Below are 18,989 nucleotides of genomic sequence, written 5' to 3' on the forward strand. Positions count from 1 at the left end.
AATTTCCAATATATATATATATATGGCCATCTTAGCTCTAAGCTGCTCTGAAATGTCCTGGGTACCCTGGTGGAAGCTGGAAGCTAGACGGTGACAGTGTGACTGTGTTGTGTTGATTATCAGATTGGATGTTCCTGATGGTTATAAGTGGCCTGAGCCAGCCTCTGCATTACCAGCCAAGGCAGGAGTTGAGACTCTTCATCCATGCTGCTGGCAGAGCTGTGCCCACTAGTAAATCTTGGTGTATGAATCTAGGGCACCTGAGATTAGAGAGTCTTTGTCCTTTTCTCTTCTCTTCTCTTCTCTTCTCTTCTCTTCTCTTCTCTTCTCTTCTCTTCTCTTCTCTTCTCTTCTCTTCTCTCCTCTCCTCTCCTCTCCTCTCCTCTCCTCTCCTCTCCTCTCCTCTCCTCTCCTCTCCTCTCCTCTCCTCTCCTCTCCTCTTCTCTTCTTTTCTTTTTTCTTTTTGTAGAGAGAGAGCACACCTAGGAAGGATGAGCGACTGACGTAAGAACACAGATCCCTTGGTTTAGCTCTCTGGTTCTCCCATCTCAGTTTCTTGGTAATGCACATCACACCACCCCAAATTCTGGGTCTCCCATGAAGCTTCTTCTAGAGCATCTCCTGAAGTGGCTCTGAAGAGTTTGACAAATCCTGCTCACGTTGCACCAGGGTCTTGGTTGAATGTCCTTAGAAGATCCCCAGGAAGCGGTGGTTTCCAAAGGTTCTCTGTTTGAGCAGCGAATAAGCTTGTTTAGCACTTCCAGGAGGTAACAGCAAATGGAGCCAATTACATGTCCAGAATACGGGAGCCTTCCTTTCCTTCCTTGATTCTCGGGTCTCCCATGGTGCACGAGCTCCTTGTTAAATTAATGTTTGCCTGTCTGGAGTGCCAGAGGGATAGACATTATAGGCCAATTAGAGATAAAAATCAAACCAACCAGAGCTGTCCTTTTAAAAATTAAAAGTGCTTTTTATGTGCTGTGGAGGTGTCGGCATTAACATAAAGACTAATTAGGACATTTTACAACATCCTGGTAACGGGAGAAACAATATTGTTGGTAACTTTAAAGATTATTAAGCATCTTTGGCACTTCAGGTCAGATATTTAAGACGCATTCTGCTCTCACCTGCTGTTCCTGCGCCAAGTATTTTATGGTCTCATAAGAAGAAATGAGCATTTTGAAGGCCTAAGTGCCCAGCTGTAATGGACAGTCCTTCACTTTGCAAAGCCCTAAAGCAAGGTCTCCAGGAAGACTTGGCTGTGACTCCCCATGAGATCTGTGGCATAATGTTTATCAATCTGCATGCAAAGCCATTTCATCTCAGCCACCTGGAGAAATGCATTCCCCCCCTCCCTCCCCCAAGAAGCCAGCACTGGGAGGGTCTGTCTGGCACCAACAAAGGAAGCCAAAAGCTAAACAGTGCAGAATCCTACCATAATGGCGCTACTGGGGCCAGGGAAGATGGCATAAGGATCTGAGGTTGGATCCATGACAATGGTGTATAAAGGCAAATATACACATCTATAATGCCAGCATCAGGGAGATAGGGTGGGGACAATCATGGGCATGATGAGCCAGTCTGGCTGAGTTGTTGAGCAGACCAACTTTTCACGTGGAGTCAGATATGTGTCTTCTGTTCTGGCAGACGCTGGTCAGGTGAGGAAGGGCACGTGGAACATTACTTAGGTGGGAAAGGGGGATGTGGATTCATTTATGTTTTAGGGGTGATCTTGTGATTTTTTTCCCAGTTCTTCTGAGAAAGCCCTGTGAACTGGAGCCCTTTCTTAGGAAGGTGGCAGGAAACAACAAAGGACCAGTGGCTGACTCAGGTCCGCTGCTCCGCTGCTTAAAGCACACACCATGGCCATGGAAAGAATAGCACAGTCTCAAGATCCAAATGTCCTGTAACAAACGTGGGGGTCTGACTCCTGAAGCTTTGACAAAGGAGGATACCTTTAAATGTCTGAGATGCTTAAGATCTATGTGCAGAGATTTCCAGAAAGCTAAGGCACTATTAAACCGTTTCCAATCGAAGGCTATGCATTTAGAGTGTTATTTATCTGGGAGAGCGTCAGAAAGCCTCTCCCATTTCTCGATCTTTTAATTGAGACTAAAAACCACACCATTAGGCTTCACTAAGTTATCAGTGATAACAGTAGCTATTTATAGTAGAGTCTCAATAATATAACAAGTACAAAGAAAACACAGGAAAGAGGTGATCCTTAATTCTCCATTTTCTGCTCTGGGATTTTTACCCTGTGACTTACTTCAATCAGGATTTCCAACGTCAGGTTTTTTCAAAATATAGATTTTGAAATGTTACCATTTCTTTTCTGCTGGCTTGCCACATTCCAATTTCTTATGATGTTTTATTTATGTATTTATGTATGTATTTATTTATTTAGCATTCATACATGCGTGTATGTATGGGGGGAGGTCACGTTTGCCATGCTGTGTGTGGGTCAGAGGAAAACTTGTGGAACTTGGCTGGTTCTCTCCTTTCGTCATATGGGTCCTGGGACTTGAACTCAGGTTGGCAGCAAGCCCCTCTACCTGCTAAGCCATCTTGTCAGCTCCACATTCCAATTTCCAAATGAGGATTTTTCCTTCTAAAAATCTCCCTTTAAGAAAAAAAAAGTAAGTATAATGGAATAATATTTATTCAATCAATTTTTATTTATATATGTGTATGTATTGTGTGTATGTACATGTGTGTATATACTTGTGGAGGCCAGGAAAGGGCACTGGATCTCTGGGAACAGGAATCCCAGATACCTGTGAGCTGCCCTGTGGGTGTTGTAAACCTAACCTGGGTCCTCTGTGGGAGCCGTAAGTGCTGTTACACTGAGCTGCCTCCCCAGACCTGTATGATAAATCTTATGAAACAGAATCTGAAACAGACCTACATGGAAACGCAAATGCTGCTAATGTTTTGAGGGTTTCTTTTTACCTTCCCCACTTCTGAAGAGGTTGATTAAAGTTTCATGTAATTGGGTTCCGTGTAGAATTTGTACATTAAATTGTACTTAGAATTTGTGTAGCTTTCTCTCTTGCCTTTCCCTTTATCATGTCCGTGTTACTTCCTAGTATTTGTGAGCATGCTATGACCTTTGACATGGCTACAGCTTCCATGCTCTGAGTCCCAGACCTTTGGAAATCTCACACAGTCAGTCAGACTCATCTTATTCTTTGTTACTTTTCTGCCATCCCAGACTACAAACATCAGCATTTGGACTTGTGTGTTTAGTGTTTGCTGTTCAGCAGGGAGCCCTGTCAGAGAGGAGACTCATTCTTAAATGGACAGATGAGCTACGCTATCATGGATTAACTTGGATTTTTTGATTACTACATAGCTTCTCTGTTTCCTATGTTTTGCCAACCAGTTACATGTCCTCAGCTATGCAAATGCGCTTCTCCATTTACCTCTTTACATTGGTTCCTTTATCTCTTTATTTGCAGGTTTACAGTTTTGATGCGGTTAAGTCTGTGTAGCTTTACTTTGTGGCTTGTTCTAAGCTTTTAAGCTCTGAAATTCCTTTTCACTCTAGAGATTTGACAAACATTTGCTTCAGTTTCTTCCTGTGGCTTAATTCTTCTACATTCTATCCTTTAGCGCATCTGGTATTTATTTCCGCCAGCGGCGTGAGATAGGGTTATAAAATGTTTTTGTTTCCACATTCTAAAACTGTTGTTTTCTGATGAATTCCTTCTTCCTTTTGATTTGTGATGTCTTCTTCATCAAACATTAGTATTTCTGTGTGTTTTTGCTGGCCTGAGCTCTCTTACAGCCCTTTTTGTTCATATATTTATTTTTGCACAGTGATGGCTTTCTGGCTAGGGAATTAGTGGCTTTGTTTGGAGTCGGAGAAATGAAGTGACGATGGACAATCAACTGTATTGGTTGGAGATTCCTCTGAAGGCCAAGTAGAAACAAAATCTATAAAAATGAATTATGGTATCCTAAAGTGTGGTTTATATATCTATCATTTAATTGTGTCCCCTAAAGATTCATGTGATGAGAGGTACTGTTCTTCCAGCGTAGTCATGTTAAGACACGACGGCGCCTTTAATGAGTGGGGTCTAGCAGGAGCTCATTAGGTCATGGAAGGGATTAAGATAAGTCTTCTGGGACCCTGATTAGTTTTGCCAGAAGGTTGTACTTCTGCTTTCCTGTCTTGCTATGTGATCTCTTCTGCTGGCATGCACTCCTGCCACAGTGCCATGGTGAAACCTGCCGTGGTGTGCTTGCATGAGACCTGGCTCTGTGCTGCTTGGACTTTCATCAGCCTCCAAGTTGAACTACACAAACCTTTTTTCCTTTATAAAGTACCTAGCCTCTGGTATTTTTTTGTCACCATGACAATGGATCAATACAGGGGGCACGTCGGAGTTACCAATGGACTCTAAACCTACTTTTTATAAGTACAATCTTGGGTTCCGTTGATAGCACTTTTCCAATGGTAGGTCTAACATGGGTCAGAGCATCTTGCTTTAAAGATGTTTCACAGATGGTTCTGATCGACATCCCCTAATTGCTAATGGCCTCAAGCAGAGTCCAACTATAGAACATGCCAAATCCCAGCCTGCTGTCTGGTTTTGTGGGGCAAGAACTCATGGGGCAAGAATGACATTTATTTTTCACTTTGAGCATACATGTTACATGAGTGTGTATGTTTGTATCTGTGTGTGTTTCTGTGCGTGTGAACCTGCATACACAATATATGCATGGATGGAGGACAGAAATCAATGTTCTTTATACTCAAAAAGCTCCCTACTCTGTTTTTAAAGACAGATTTCCTCATTGAACTTGAGGTTCACTGATTGGGTAAGATGAGCTGGTAGGTGAGCTCCAGCGGTTTTCCTGTCTGTCTTTCCCGGCACTTGGACTGCAGGCATTCTCCATCATACCCATTTTCCACACTGTGCAAGCAGGCTCTTTTATCCACTGAGTCATCTCCATATCCCCTAACTCTTACATTTTTAAATGGTTGAAAAAAAAAAAATTTCAGGGATGGAGACATGGCTCAGCAGTTAAGAGCAGTGACTGCTCTTACAGGAAGACTCTGGTTGGAGTCCCTGCACTTACATGGTGGCTCACAACTATCTGTGACTGCAGTTCTAGAGGGAGCTAATATTCTCTTCCAACCTCTGCAGGCACTTCACATTCAGAGTGCAAAGACACAGCCATACCTGCAGGTGAAACACCCCCACACATAAAAGTTCATCTCAAAAACATAAAGAATATTGCACGACGTGAAAATTGTAGCAATTTTCCAGAAATGTAAGAGTAAAATATTATTGGTCCACAATACTTATGGACTAATACTTGTACTAGTATGTTTATGTAAGTCAAATGGCTGCTTTGCATTTGTCAGAGTAGTTGTGATGGAGAATGGAGAACCTAAGGAGACCCCAGGCGTTGTTTATTCTTTGGAATTTTCAGTAAAAAATAAGAAAAGACCTTCTTGCTCTGGAGCACTGTAGTGAGAACCTGAGTCCTTGGGCCAAGGGTGTACAGAAGTTCAATTCCCCAAATGCTCTGCTGCTAAAACGTCTGTAGAAAAATAACTACAATCATAGCAAGGCTTTCAGAGCAAGAGATATGGCTGAAAGACACTGTCCATGACAGGTCTTCTGTTTTACCCACTAGTGTGAATTTGACGCCTTGAAATCCTATGCCAAAGCAGCCAGAAATGCTGCGTGAAATAGGAATAAAATCTTTTTGGTGTGTGGCTAGACTATAGAGAAAGGAAAGGAAGCTGTCAGGGACATCAGACACAGTGAAAACAAAAAGAACAAGTCAGAGGGCAGAAACAATACCGAAGGAGCAAAAGGCAGTAGCTGGCCAGATCTGATATCAGTGACCTCTGGTAGGAGTGGAAGGTGGAGGGTGGAGGATGGGGGCAAGAGACAACAGTGGGCTCAGTAGGGAACTGAGTTGTAGTGCCTCCCCTAAACCTCAGGACGACTGGAGGACACCAAGCTTACTGAAAGAGTGACTTAGAAAATCATCCAAATCGAGCAAAGGAATGCGCCATCCCAGCTTTGTTTTGGCTAAGGGAAACACTCTTTCTTGAGAATTCTCAATACAAACCAGGCCTTTGAAGATCCAGGGCCTGGATCTGTATACTGTGGAAAGGCTGAAGATCACAAGAATGAGGTTTCAAGTCATTTCAAGTCTGCAGCGCTCTGGAATGTCTGAAAGCAGAGAGTATTTATCCTTCCAGGAGGAACAAACCACCCAAGTGCACATCCATGTCTCATGTAACTCCCACATGCAGTGTTGTGAGGTGAACTTGCCCACAAATAACAAGGCCTCTGAGGATGTAAGGCCAGCGAGAGCCGGGGCAACAATGAACAGCAGATGCAGGACCAGAAGAACTACAGATAGAGGAACTATTTTATACAGTGTTCACAGTGACAGAGGGATAAATCTAAAGTCTGAGGAAGAAAGAAGAGGCTATCCAAAATGATGAACTCACTTGGAAAGGAACAAGAAAGAAGTTCTAGATACAAGCTGTTTAAATAATATAATGTCAACTCAGCCCACTATGGGTGACGTAAGTGGCCATAAAATAGTTTGGGGGATGAACTGTAGTGGGCTCTGGAAGGTAAGCCAAGGAGCTTGAAACTTACTTGGGATACTCTGAAGAAACAGTGAACTCTTCTGAAAACAGTGGAAGAGGTCAGAGATTTATTCATGGACCCATCTTGTCTGACTCTAAGCCTTCCAAACTTCAGAGAACACAGTGGGTACCTTCTTGAGAGGCCCAGGACTGTTAAAAATTGAACTCGAATATCAAGGTTGAAATAAGAGACAGAGTAGTATAAGTGGCCAATCTAATTCTGTCATCAGGGGGTAGTGGGACAAAAATAACTAATTAAAGTATGTGTTAATGTGGCTAGTGAGATGTTCGAGAATGAAGATTAGAAGCCCAAGGAAAAGATAGGATATACTTTTATGTGTGTTACACACAGACAAACAGACATGCGCACACACACAGACTTGCACACACACACAGACATACATACACACACAGGTATGCAGGAAAACAGGAAAGAGAAAATGTATTAAAAGATCAGCAGTTGTAATTTAACCTCAGAGAACATTTAATATCAGTATGTTGCAGCTGAGGAAAGTTTCTCCCAGAGTATTAAATTCTCAGTAAGACAGTATTGCTGGGTTGGGGCTTATGATTAGAGCCCTTACAAAGGAGCCTGCTGGCTGTTTCTACTACACAAGGACACAGTAAGATGGTGACATCTTGGCAGAGGAGAGCAAATCTTCACTAGAGTTTTTTAAGACCTCAATTTTGGACTTTCCAACGTTCAGAACTATAACCAACAAAATTCTATTGTTTTTTTTTAAACCCCCCAGTGGTTCCAGGAATTGAAACCAGAATCCTTGTTAGTACTTTACCACTGAGCTACACTCTCAGCTCTTAAAAGTCTATTCTTTTTCTTTAATTATCAAGCCCAAAGCATTTTGTTATAGCAACTGAATGGACTAAGGTACAATACCCAGGAGTTATTGGCAAACCAATATTATATATGGGTTCCAGGACCCCTGTGGCTGGAAGAGAATCTTCAGTCATTCTAAAATCAAATCTCTGTCTTCATGATCATCCCTAAAATCTTTAGCTAGTAATACTTTCCTAATGTCTTAGTTACTTTTCTAGTGCTGTGATAAAACACCACACCAAGACAACTCACTTATACAAGAATGCATTTAATTGGGGCTTACAGTTTCAAAGGGTGAGTCCATGATCATTATGCCAGGGATCACAGAAGCAGGCAGGCATGGCTTTGGAGCCATAGCTGAGAGCTTACATCTTATCTGCATAAGACAGAGAGAGCTAACTGGGAATGGCATGGGCTTTGAAACCTCAAAGCCTGTCCTCACTGACATACTTTCAATAATGTCACATCTCCCATTCCTTCCCAAACAGTTCCTAAACCATGGTCAGAATGTTCAGATGAGCCTCTGGGGTCATTCTCATGCAAATCACCATACCTAAGATATTGTTTTTCAAAGTGACACCAACACTTACAGTACATTTCTTGCTCTAATTGATGTTGTTATACTGTGATTTAACACGGTGTCTCCCTCACTTCCCCAAGTCCTACCCCTACCTCTGTGAAGACAAACTTTTTGAACAATTGCCCAGCTGGCTCCAAAGCTATTCTTTGATTCTGTTTTATCCTATGCTTTCTGTCTGATCATAGGTTAATCTCATTGTGAGACAGCATGCAATTAGCAAGACTTATTATGTTAATGAGCATACAAGTTATTATTTAATAATTGTTAGTGATAAAACACTTATGGGTTAATTGTTACAATTATTATTAAAATAACAAGTTGAAGGTTGAATTTATGTCTACAGCTTAATTAGAAAGAAATTTAAACAGAATTGTGAGCAAATGGCTGGTATACGGGGGTTATGGAATATTGTTCATGGATATGAAATTTAACAGTTATCCACCTGAACAAACACATATGGTACAAAGCATATTGTTTTTGGAGATAGGAGCTTACTCTATAGCTTGGGTTGGCCTTGAAATTGTGATCGCCATGCTCCTTCTGCCTTACTGATGGTGTACACCACGACAGAAGGCTATAAGAAAGGTTTTAATGCAAAGGCCTTATGCATCCTCTAAGCAAAGCAGGACTGCCAGTCTAATATTCCATTTTGAAACACACCAGTGGGTGCAGTATTGGACCTTATGACCAATTTAACTGTCAAGGTCTAGCAGTCAACATCCCAGAGTTGTGATCAGGTCAGATGACCTGCCTTCCTTTCCTGGTTACTAAAGAATTCTTGTTCTTAAGTAGTTCGTGAATGAGGCTTTAAAGATGATGGAAATGAATGTTTGTGGAGGTGTTGCTTCATATACATAAAGCACCCATGAGCTTTGGTATCTATGAGGATCAAATAGGTGATCCGGTGTGTGTGTGTGTGTGTGTGTGTGTGTGTGTGTGTGTGTGTGTGTGTGTGGCCATGCATATCTGCACACAGATACACATAGATCTGAGAACATATGCAGTTTGCAATCATTTAAAACTCTTTCTCTATAAATGATTTATATAAAATCTTGTACTAAAAACAGTGCATTGAAATTTATTTGTTAATGGAAAAGCAGAATATGAAGACATGTCTAGGTTTGAAGAAACAGGGTCGTAATCAATAAACCATGTCTTATTTATTTTTCATCTTCTTTATTATTTTAGAGTGTAGTCTTTTAGAAAAGCATGCACATTCTGCGTGAATAGTTTCCATCTCTGTGTTTAGTTTAGACTCTGGCTGATGTTGTGCACGTGAAGCTGATCTGCTTCAAGTCTTTCACTTCATAGATGATGAGACAGGTCCAAGAAGGGGAAGTTATTTGACAAAGTTGCCTAGGAGATGCGTAGGAAATATGGAGCTAGAAATTCAACCTGGGACTTCTTTTTAAACTCTTGATCTGTTCTTCACTTTCTAAGAGTGATCTAAAATGTCTTTCAAACTTAGACATGTCTTTATGCCTCATATGATCAGTAGCTTTCATTGTCAACTTGACACAGTCATTTGGTTAAAAAAAAAAAATCTCCATGAAGAATTTTCTGTATCAGTTTGACTTGGGAGTGTACCTGTAGGGAATTGTCTTGGTTACATTAGTTGATGTGGGAAGAGCCAGTCTACCATGAGTGGCACCATTCCCTGGGCTTAGGTCTTCGAGTGTGTTTAATGAGAGTAAGCTGAGCACTAGCAAGCCTGCGTGCTTTCATTTCTTTCTGCTTTTGACTGTAGCTGTGATGTGAAGAGTTGAATAGTTTCCATCTCTGTGTTTAGTTTAGACTCCAGCTGATGTTGTGGGTGTGGAGCAGGGGCTGATCTGCTTCAAGTCTTTCACTTCATAGATGAAGAGACAAGAAGGGGAAGTTATATGACAAAGCTGCCGAGGAGATGATGAGTAGGAAACATGGAGCTAGAGATTCAACCTGGGACTTCTTTTTAAACTCTTGAACTGAGAGTTTTTAAACTCTTAACTGTTTTAAATTCCTGCTGCCTTGGCTTCCCTGCTATAATAGGCTCTAAACTGCTATTGTGAGCTAAAGTAAATCTGCTCCCCCAGTCGTTTTTGTTAGAATGCGTTATCACGGCAACCGAAATGAAACTAGAACAAAAAATGCCATAAATAATATTGTTTCATATTTGCAATCATTTTATAAATATTTCTAGAAAACACACATATAGTCACATATGTACATACATACATACACAGACATACAGAGAGAGAGAAAGAGAGAGAGAGAGAGAGAGAGAGACTTAAAACAAGAAGAAAAGAAAGGAAATATCAATACCATATTGCAATAAATGAGCAGAGTTGAGATTCTAACCAAAGACTTGGGATTCATCACCTTGCCATGCAGGGAAATGACGAATACATATTGAAGGATGCTGACTAGGAACGATTCCTTGATCCCTTGAGTGCTTAGAGCTTCTAGGCCTGCTGATGTGTTCCCTGCTCATGGGGGGATCTTCTAGATCACTGAGGTGTGTCTTCCTACAAGATGGTGGCAGCTACTTAGTGGAGGCCAGGCAAGCCACAGCCCCATTAAGTGCTTCTTCATGTGACCTAGAAAATGTCTGTCTCAGCAGATGTCTGCTCAGGAGTGTGGGGGCAGCCTTTGTAAGCCCTTCTTTACCCCTGGCATCTGGGGATGCAGAGGATGGCTCCTTTTCAAAGGCAGAGGGAGGTACAAAAAACAAACAAACAAACAAACAAACAAAAAACCAGGCTAGGTCAGTGTTAAAAGCAGGTAGGTAGAAGATCAGAACTGAGAGTAACTTTGTCTTTATTGATTGACTTCACTTTCTGGAATGTTCTAAGTGCTCCCACAAGGCCTCTCCTTTGGAATAGTTTCCTTATTTTAAGAGGGAAGAAATCTGTTCATTGGTGGCTCCGTCTAGTCCTACAGATTTGCAAGTGGACATGGTTAAGAAGTGGAACAGCAGCTTTTGCCAAGGCAGGTTTTTCTCATCAGTTCAGTGGTCATGTAGGGAAGAGGACCAACTCCAGGACTCAGGTATGCTTAGAGGGGAAGAAGGAAGCCCAGCCCTGAATTATGAAATTCATCATCTGATCATAGGGGTGTGTGTGTGTGTGTGTGTGTGTGTGTGTGTGTGTGTGCTCAGTTAAAGCATTTGCTTATGCGTGGCTGTTACAAGGCAGTGCGGGAATCTTGAATTCAATTAGACTAGAACAATATTTTTTAAAAGGAGAAGACAGTTCCATCTTCAGGGTTGGGACAAAGAAAAGAAACATTTCCTTTGTTCTTTCATGATAGTTTGACATCTTTTAGATTATAGCCTGTGATTCCAGGAGTGTTGTTTCAATCCACCTAGCTTCCTGTCCATCTCAGATCTCAGGCGACAGCTGAAGGGGAAATGACCATACGTTCTAATGCAGCATTTCTACATGAGAAGCAACCAACCAGACAAACAACTCAATAAACCAACACTTAAAGACTCTAAACATCTCTATCAGTATCAAACAAGATCAATTTGTGGGAGTATGTGTTTGGAAATACATATTTTTCAAATTCAAAGGCAGTGCGTGTATTTATCTGGCAATTTATGGAATTATTAGCACACAGCTAAACATAGCTATACATAAAAAGGGAAGGGCCCACCTCTGTATCCCCAGTGGGCTTCCCCCTCAGGTCCTGTTCATGAGTGGCACTACTCTGGGTCTAACTCCCGCCAAGCTTATGGGTGACTAGAAGAGTGATCACATACAGCCCCTGTCTCTGGCCTTAAATGTTTCCCTGGGGGAAGTTCTAGATCACTGGCTCTCAACCTACCTAGTGCTGCTACCCTTTAATACAGTTCTTCATGTTGTGGTGACTCCAACCATCAAACTACTTCTGTTGCTACTTTACAACTGTACTTTTGTTACTGTTATGAATTATAATGTAAATACGTTTTTTTCTGATTGTCTTAGGTGACATCTGTGAAAGTGTTGTTTGGCTCCCACGAAAGGGACACAACCCACAGGTTGAGAACTGCTGTTCTTGATAGAACTATTTAACCACTGGTCTGAGCATGGGGGCTTGGAAGGGGGGTGTGAAAATCTAAACATTTGAATGAGAGTTGTGTGCTTAAAGTCAGGGGGAATACACGTGACTCTGGATCAAGAGTTGGTGATGACGGCTTGGATGCCAAGGTTAGAAGCATGTATCTGTTTTGATGGAGTTGCCCACCCCATGGTAAAGGTGGATAGCATCATCAAAGACACAGAAGAGTCTGTAGGCCAATCTGCAAGGCAGGGGCAAGATCAAGCACATAGGCATGATGGGATAGAATGCTTCCTTTCTGTCTTCTTCCTCTGAGGGGAGCATCTGTGAAGAAAGACACACCCTGTGCCCCTGCATGCTGGAGGTGGAGGTGTTCCTGAACACCTGGCCACCAGAAGAGTTTCTGACAAGAACATAACTATTCCTGGTACTGAATTTAGCTTAAGAACCTGAGAGTCTTAGAAAGAAAACTCATAAGATTGCTAGTGTCAAGAGAATGTTGAGTCTGAGCCAACTGGATTGAGAATCTAGGTGGGTGGAGACACTGGGCAGTCTGTACTTGGCCCTGGAATTCTTGCAGCATCCCTGAGGGGGGGTGGGGGTGGGCAGTTGATGTGCTTAATACTGTGCACATGTGGCCTTGTCCTCTTGTTTCAGTGAGACAGGGTCTCATTATGTAGTCCAGGCTGGCCTCAACTGGGGACCTTTCTGCCTCTACTTCCTAAATGCTGGAGTTTTAAGCCTGGTCACCCTTGGCTTCTGGTCATAGCCAAAGCTGCAAATAAAATCCCTATTTTGACTCCAATGATTATAATATGTGGGGGTAATGGGCTCAAATTAAACCAAATACAGAGGCCAGGAAAACAGCTCAGAGGTACATTGTTTGCTGGGCACGCTTTAAACCATGGGTCCAATTCCCAGCATCTCCAACTAAATATAGAAACAAGGGCTACTATGCTGTCTGCACTCCGAGGTCAACTAAGGTATTATATAATGACTAAACTCCAAATGAACCGAATTAAAAAAATCTAATAAGTTAATTCCAGTCAGAACTAAGATAGTGCTGTTTTTAACTTTCTATTTTGACAGAATTTCAGAGTTACAGCTAAGCAGCAAGAACGGCACAAAGTTTTTTCCTGCCCGCTCCATCGAGAGACTCCAAATGTTAGCATGGTACAGCTTTTGTTCTCCCTCCTTCTCTGACCATCTGAGAAAATGCCACAGACACAATGGCTCTGCCCCTGAACGTTCTTCAGAATGTATTTCTTGGAATCAAGGACACCCTATTGCACAAGAGTGTTTTGATCACTAATCTCAAAAAGGTAATGTTAACAGTGTGATTATTCGATCCATAGGCCCCAACTATTGCAGTCGGTGGAATTAAAACAGGGATACTATTTGCAGCACTGGGTATGAGGAGAAGTCAAGGGTGGCCAGGCTTACTTGCAATTCCAGCATTTAGGAAGTAGAGGCAGAAACTCAGCCTTTACAGGAAAACACAATCTAAGACCTTCCACTGTATTTGTGGTTGCCTCTCTGTGCCCTTTTAGCCCTGTAGGATTGGCCAGTCTTTTTAAAAAGCAGTGTCTGTTTACAAGCCACAAGAACAGATGAAAGGAGAGAATTAAAATATCATGAAGGTCCCCAGTTTTCTTTTAATCTTTGTGATTCATACAAATAAAACCTGTTCAAAGACTACATTTCCCAGACTATCTTTGGACAATGGGAAGGAAGTGATGGAGGAAGTAACAGCAAGGACTTCTAGATCAAGTCCTTAAGGGGAAAGAATAGGCTTTTCTTCTATTCTATTCACATATATGATCTATCTATCTATCTATCTATCTATCTATCTATCTATCTATCTATCTATCTATCTATCTATCTATCTATAGATAGATCATATATATGTGTGTTTCATATATATGTATGTATGTATATATGTATATATATATTTGAATATATGGGCACATGTATGTGTGTGCAGGTGTGTGTGTGTGTGTGTGTGTGTGTGTGTGTGTGTGTGTATGATTGCCTAAGTTGACTTCAGTGTCTTCCTCCCCTGCTCTCTACCTTATGTATTAAGTCAAGGCCTCTCTCTGAGCTGGTACCTTGTGGTTTCTACCAATCTGACTAACCAGCTTGTTTTCGTGACTCTCTGTCTCTGTCTCGTCTCTTACGATTATATGTGAGCCCCAATGTCTGTTACATGGCAAGTGCTTTATTCACTGGGCCATCTCGCTAGCCTTTAGTTCCTTAGCTTCAGTGTAGGATAAGGATCTGACGGGTAGAGCAGGTATTCAACTTGGATCAAGGAACTGATCATGGTCATTAATACATGTCAAGCAGCCTCTGCAGCCCTTGGCTTCCTCACTCAGCCACTTCTCTACACCTTCTCTAAAATGGAACCACTTACCAAAACGCAGTTACTCAACGGCTCTCACACTTTGAAAAAGGAACATTAATTAATTTTTAGTAAATATTTGCATTTTTTTAACACGAGGAAAAAGAAATATATTAGATCTTGTGTGAGACAGTATGGCCCTGGGTCTCTTCCATACAGCAGCTGTACAGTGTCCTGACCCAGGCAATTGTTGAAATCATTATTTAAGGATTTGCTCACATCTCTGGGAAACTGTCTGGCAAAGCCGAACAAGGGCCTGGCAGTGTAACAGTTTAACAATGCAACAATCTAACAATGCAACAATGTAACAATGTGGCTTGCATGTGGGGGATTTCATGCTAGTAATTTCATGAGCCTTGAAGATTCGCCCCTTTTTGCTCTTATTTGTGTTTTTTTTAAAAAAGTCATTACATTTTCTCATTTGCATTAGTGTCAGTCAAAGTTTATTTTTTTCCCAAAGTTACAAAGCTGTCTTTGTTATGCAAATTTAGCCTTAGAGAGAAATTTTGGTTTAAAGATTTGCTCCTGCAATTTTAGCATGATGGCATCAGGTGGCAGTATAGGTGTGGTCTGAAAAGCTTCTCTGACTGCTTCCCTGGAGACCTTAGCATGGGTTCTTAATCTAACCCTTAATGGGAAGGATGATTTGTCCCCTTAAAAAGAACTCAAGACGCTGGGCACACGCCTTTAATCCCAGCACTCAGGAGGCAGAGGCAGGCAGATTTATGAGTTCAGAGGCCAGCCTGGTCTACAGAGTGAGTTCCAGGACAGCCAGGGCTACAGAGAAACCCTGTCTTGAAAAACAATACAAAACAAAACAAAACAAAACAAAACAAAACAAAACAAAACAAAACAAAACAAAACAAAACGCAAGACAAACCGAAGAAAATACACAGAAACTAGAAAGGAAAATTTCCTCCTTCCTCCCTCCTTCCCTCCCTCCCTTCAATACTGAGTGAGGCTCAAACCCAGGGACTCTAGCATGCTAGTCAAACTCTACCACTAGGCCACACCTCCAGACATATTCTCTGTTGTTTCTTAGAGGCCCACTTTTACTCATTTTTTCTTAATTGCTTTCTTCAGTCTGGCTGGGTTGTTTCTCATAGCCTAGAGATCATGAATAGTTTTTCTGGTTAACTAAAAAAGACTAACTTTTAACTCTCCCTAGCTGCTTGTTAACTGTCTCTTTATTCCTAAAATCTTTGTATGAGAGAAGAAATCATAAATCATAGCTCTTTAAGTCTATTAGCATTTCTACTGAAAGCACAAGTGGAATTTTGTCACATATAATTCTTGCCCACATTTCCCTTCCTGTAAGCTCACACACAGTGAAAGACTTGCAGACCGAATCTGCATATGCCTGAGTTTCACAGAGTCTTCATGCTGGACATCTGGGCTACCTCAATTAACGTTCAAAAGACGTCAATGTATAGAAGTCAAGGGCAGAGCTTTGGCAGATGTGTGCTGTGTAGGTGAAGACCGTCATCTCCTGTGAGAAGAAACTTTATGATTGGCAGGGACAATGTGACTATGTCAGCAGAGACTGTCCGTATTGGCTCTAATCGGGAGGAGAAATCGGGTGTGCTTCTGCTGGTGACCTCCTTCCTATGCCTACAGAGGTGTACATGGGACTTGGGGGCATTTGCTCTGTGATGAATTTCACTTAGACTTACCCAATGCCCTTGGACTAGACACAGCTGTACCTGTGTGAGGAGCACAGGACTTAGGACTCTGAAAGCATGGCAGAGATTAGAATGTAAAGGAGCAGCTCTTTGTCCTACCCTGGAGCATCTGTACCCCTGGAGAGTTGCTCCCTGTTACAGGTGGACTAGGACCCAGAGTCCTATCCAACTTTGTTCACAGCCACCGTTGTGGTCCTTTGTTCTCTCTATGGAGGTGATTATAAAATGATAGATATACTCATATACATATCAACATTACCCATAGCTTCCTTTATAGTTTTGAGAAAATATGGGCTTGGGATGTAGCTCAGTGGTAGAGCTCTTGCCTAGCATATATAGAACCTGAGTTTGATCTTTAGAATCCAAGACAAAAGCTAGACTGGGGGCCTCCAAATAGACTGGATTATATATGAATGTAACATTTGCTGGGCACTCACCTTCTGTGTGATATTATTCTAGGGATATGGCATCACATATACTAAAAATCTGAGTTTTCACCTCCATGGGTTCACAGTCTATTCCATAAACACATGTTTAAAGGTCTGTAAAGTAGATTAAAGAGAGGTGGGAGATTCTGAGGGCTGGTGAGATAGCTCAGTGGGTAAAGGGGCCTGAGGCCAAACCTGGCAATCTGGGTTCTATTTTTAGGACCCATATGGCCCTCTAACCTCCACACATATTCAGGCATGCACATGCCCATGCCCACTCCAAACACACACACACATACACACACAAATTTAATTTAAAAAGTTAAAAGTATTGATGCTGCCATTTTTCTTTTATTTTAACGATATTACTCACTGAGCTTTGCAATACACCCTTGGTCGTTATTAGAGTTTCTCTTTAATTAAAAGAAGAAAAAAGGAAAGAGAAAAGAAAACATTTGAAGCATGAGTCTGAGGTTCAGCTCTACTGTGTGTGGTTCTGATACCCAAACGGGAAACTCTCTGGAAATAGAAATTCTGCTTATAACAGGAAGCTGTCCTTAAGTGACAGTGTAGCCTCTGGGTAGGACAAGTCTCCCTACATCTTTTTAGTAAGTCAGTTTGTTTAGGCCTCACAGCAATGCTAGGAAGTATCATTTCAACTCCATCCTGCAAATGAGAAAACTGATGCCCAGGAAAGACTGACAACTGGTCCAAGGCCACACTAGTGAGAGAGTAGCCAGGACCCACACCCAGTGGCTAAGCTCCAGGATCTATGATTTTTACTATTCTCTATCCGCTGGCAGTCTTAGTGTGGGGTGGGGTGGGGTATCTGACAGGAAATATGTCAGTTATTCTGGAATTCCACCTTAGTTCAACTTAAATTTTCTTCCATCAGTGGCAAATAATGCCTACTGGATAGCCAGGAAATTTCCAAACTGGTGCTTTTTGTTTGTTTGTTTGTTTTAACATCTTTACACAACCCAGAGAGGTTCAGGAGCTGCACAATCGTGAGTTATTATGACTTGTTTATGGTAGTTGTTTGTTGGACTGGTGTGGTATGGATTTGTGGGACAGGGCATAGGGCACGCATTTCAACTGTTCACTCTTGCCCTACTCTGGAGCCAGGCTTTCACATAATAGGAAACACATTAGTCTGATTCTGTTTGCTAAAGCACAACACTCAATATAAGACAATGACTAAAGAAAAGAGGCTTAGTTGTCTCAAGCATCAAGAGGCCCAAGAACATGGCACTAACATTTACTTGATTCTTGCTGGTGCTGTCTAGTTACATCCTAGCATACCAGATAACATCATGGCGAGAACATGTGCAAGAGGAATGAATGACACGGGATTCAGGAAACTGGGAGCAGCAGATACCAGGTTTGCTTTATTTTGAGAAAAGTAGCCTAAGAGTTCATTCTCACAGGATCTAGCAAGACTCTTGAAAGAACACCAGTTCCACTTGAAGATGGTGCTCACAGTCAGCTCTTTACTTCTCATCATCCCCAACTCTCAAAGGCTCAACTACCTCTTTGTGTAACTATGCTGAGGATAAGTTTGCGCGATGTGAGTCATTGGGAGACACACTTAAACCATATCCCAGTCACAACAGGAACCAATAACCATTCACGTATGAAATGAATGAAATGCATACCACTGGGGGTCTGGGAATGAGGAATCCCTCTCCAGCCTCTTGTCTATCACACTCCCCAGTCCAGTACATTTTGACATTCCATTCGTTTTGAGGAGGACAGCAGCTCCTCATTAAGTAAATTAACCATTAAGTCAAGAACACGAATGTCAATATAGATACAGGCTGGTAATTTGCTGGCCAGTGCTCAAAGGACCCAAGGCCCTTGCATGTCATTTACACAGCAGGGGCCTGAGACATGGCAGAGAGGCTCTAGGCCAACACCCAGCTCACAGGATCTAACGCAATAGTCCCAAATGACATTTCTCTTCCACCTTGAGAAATGGATGTTCTTTGACTTCAAACTCTGAACATATCTGAGTGGTTAGGTCCCTTTTGACTCTTTTATTTCCATTTTAAAACAGGTTGTACTTTTTTTTTTTTACTTGTAGCTTAACCTAATGTTGCAGAGAGAGAGAGAGAGAGAGAGAGAGAGAGAGAGAGAGAGAGAGAGAGAGAGAGATATCTTTGATCATTTGTCATGGTGTGGAAAATCTGACAGTGGCTTCAATTAACAGATGAGAGCCCAGAGAGTTTCTCAGCCTGATCTTCCCCCAGTGCTTTCTCTAATTGAGTCAAGGAAAACAGGCTTAGCAGGGACCTTGGATGGCTGCCGAATGAAGCCATCGCTGTGTGAGCGAAGCTGAAATCTCTGCAGTGCTCAGAGATTTTTTCCCCATGCTGTTCTCGCAGGCTGCTGAAGCATAGCAGTCCAAGGCTGATGGCA

At 41.9% G+C, this 18,989-nt stretch overlaps 1 long non-coding RNA gene across 2 annotated transcripts in view; it reads left to right on the forward strand.

Moving 5' to 3' along the window:
• Positions 1-18,989, forward strand: part of Gm32622 — a 157,611-nt gene that overhangs the window by 45,679 nt on the left and 92,943 nt on the right. For both annotated transcript variants that reach the window (XR_865555.3, XR_865557.2), the window contains one exon: positions 13,150-13,382. This is a non-coding gene — a long non-coding RNA (predicted gene, 32622). The remainder of the gene's footprint in view (positions 1-13,149; positions 13,383-18,989) is intronic.

This window comes from Mus musculus, chromosome 1 (assembly GCF_000001635.26).
Source record: "Mus musculus strain C57BL/6J chromosome 1, GRCm38.p6 C57BL/6J".
In the NCBI taxonomy this organism is placed as follows: domain Eukaryota; kingdom Metazoa; phylum Chordata; class Mammalia; order Rodentia; family Muridae; genus Mus; species Mus musculus.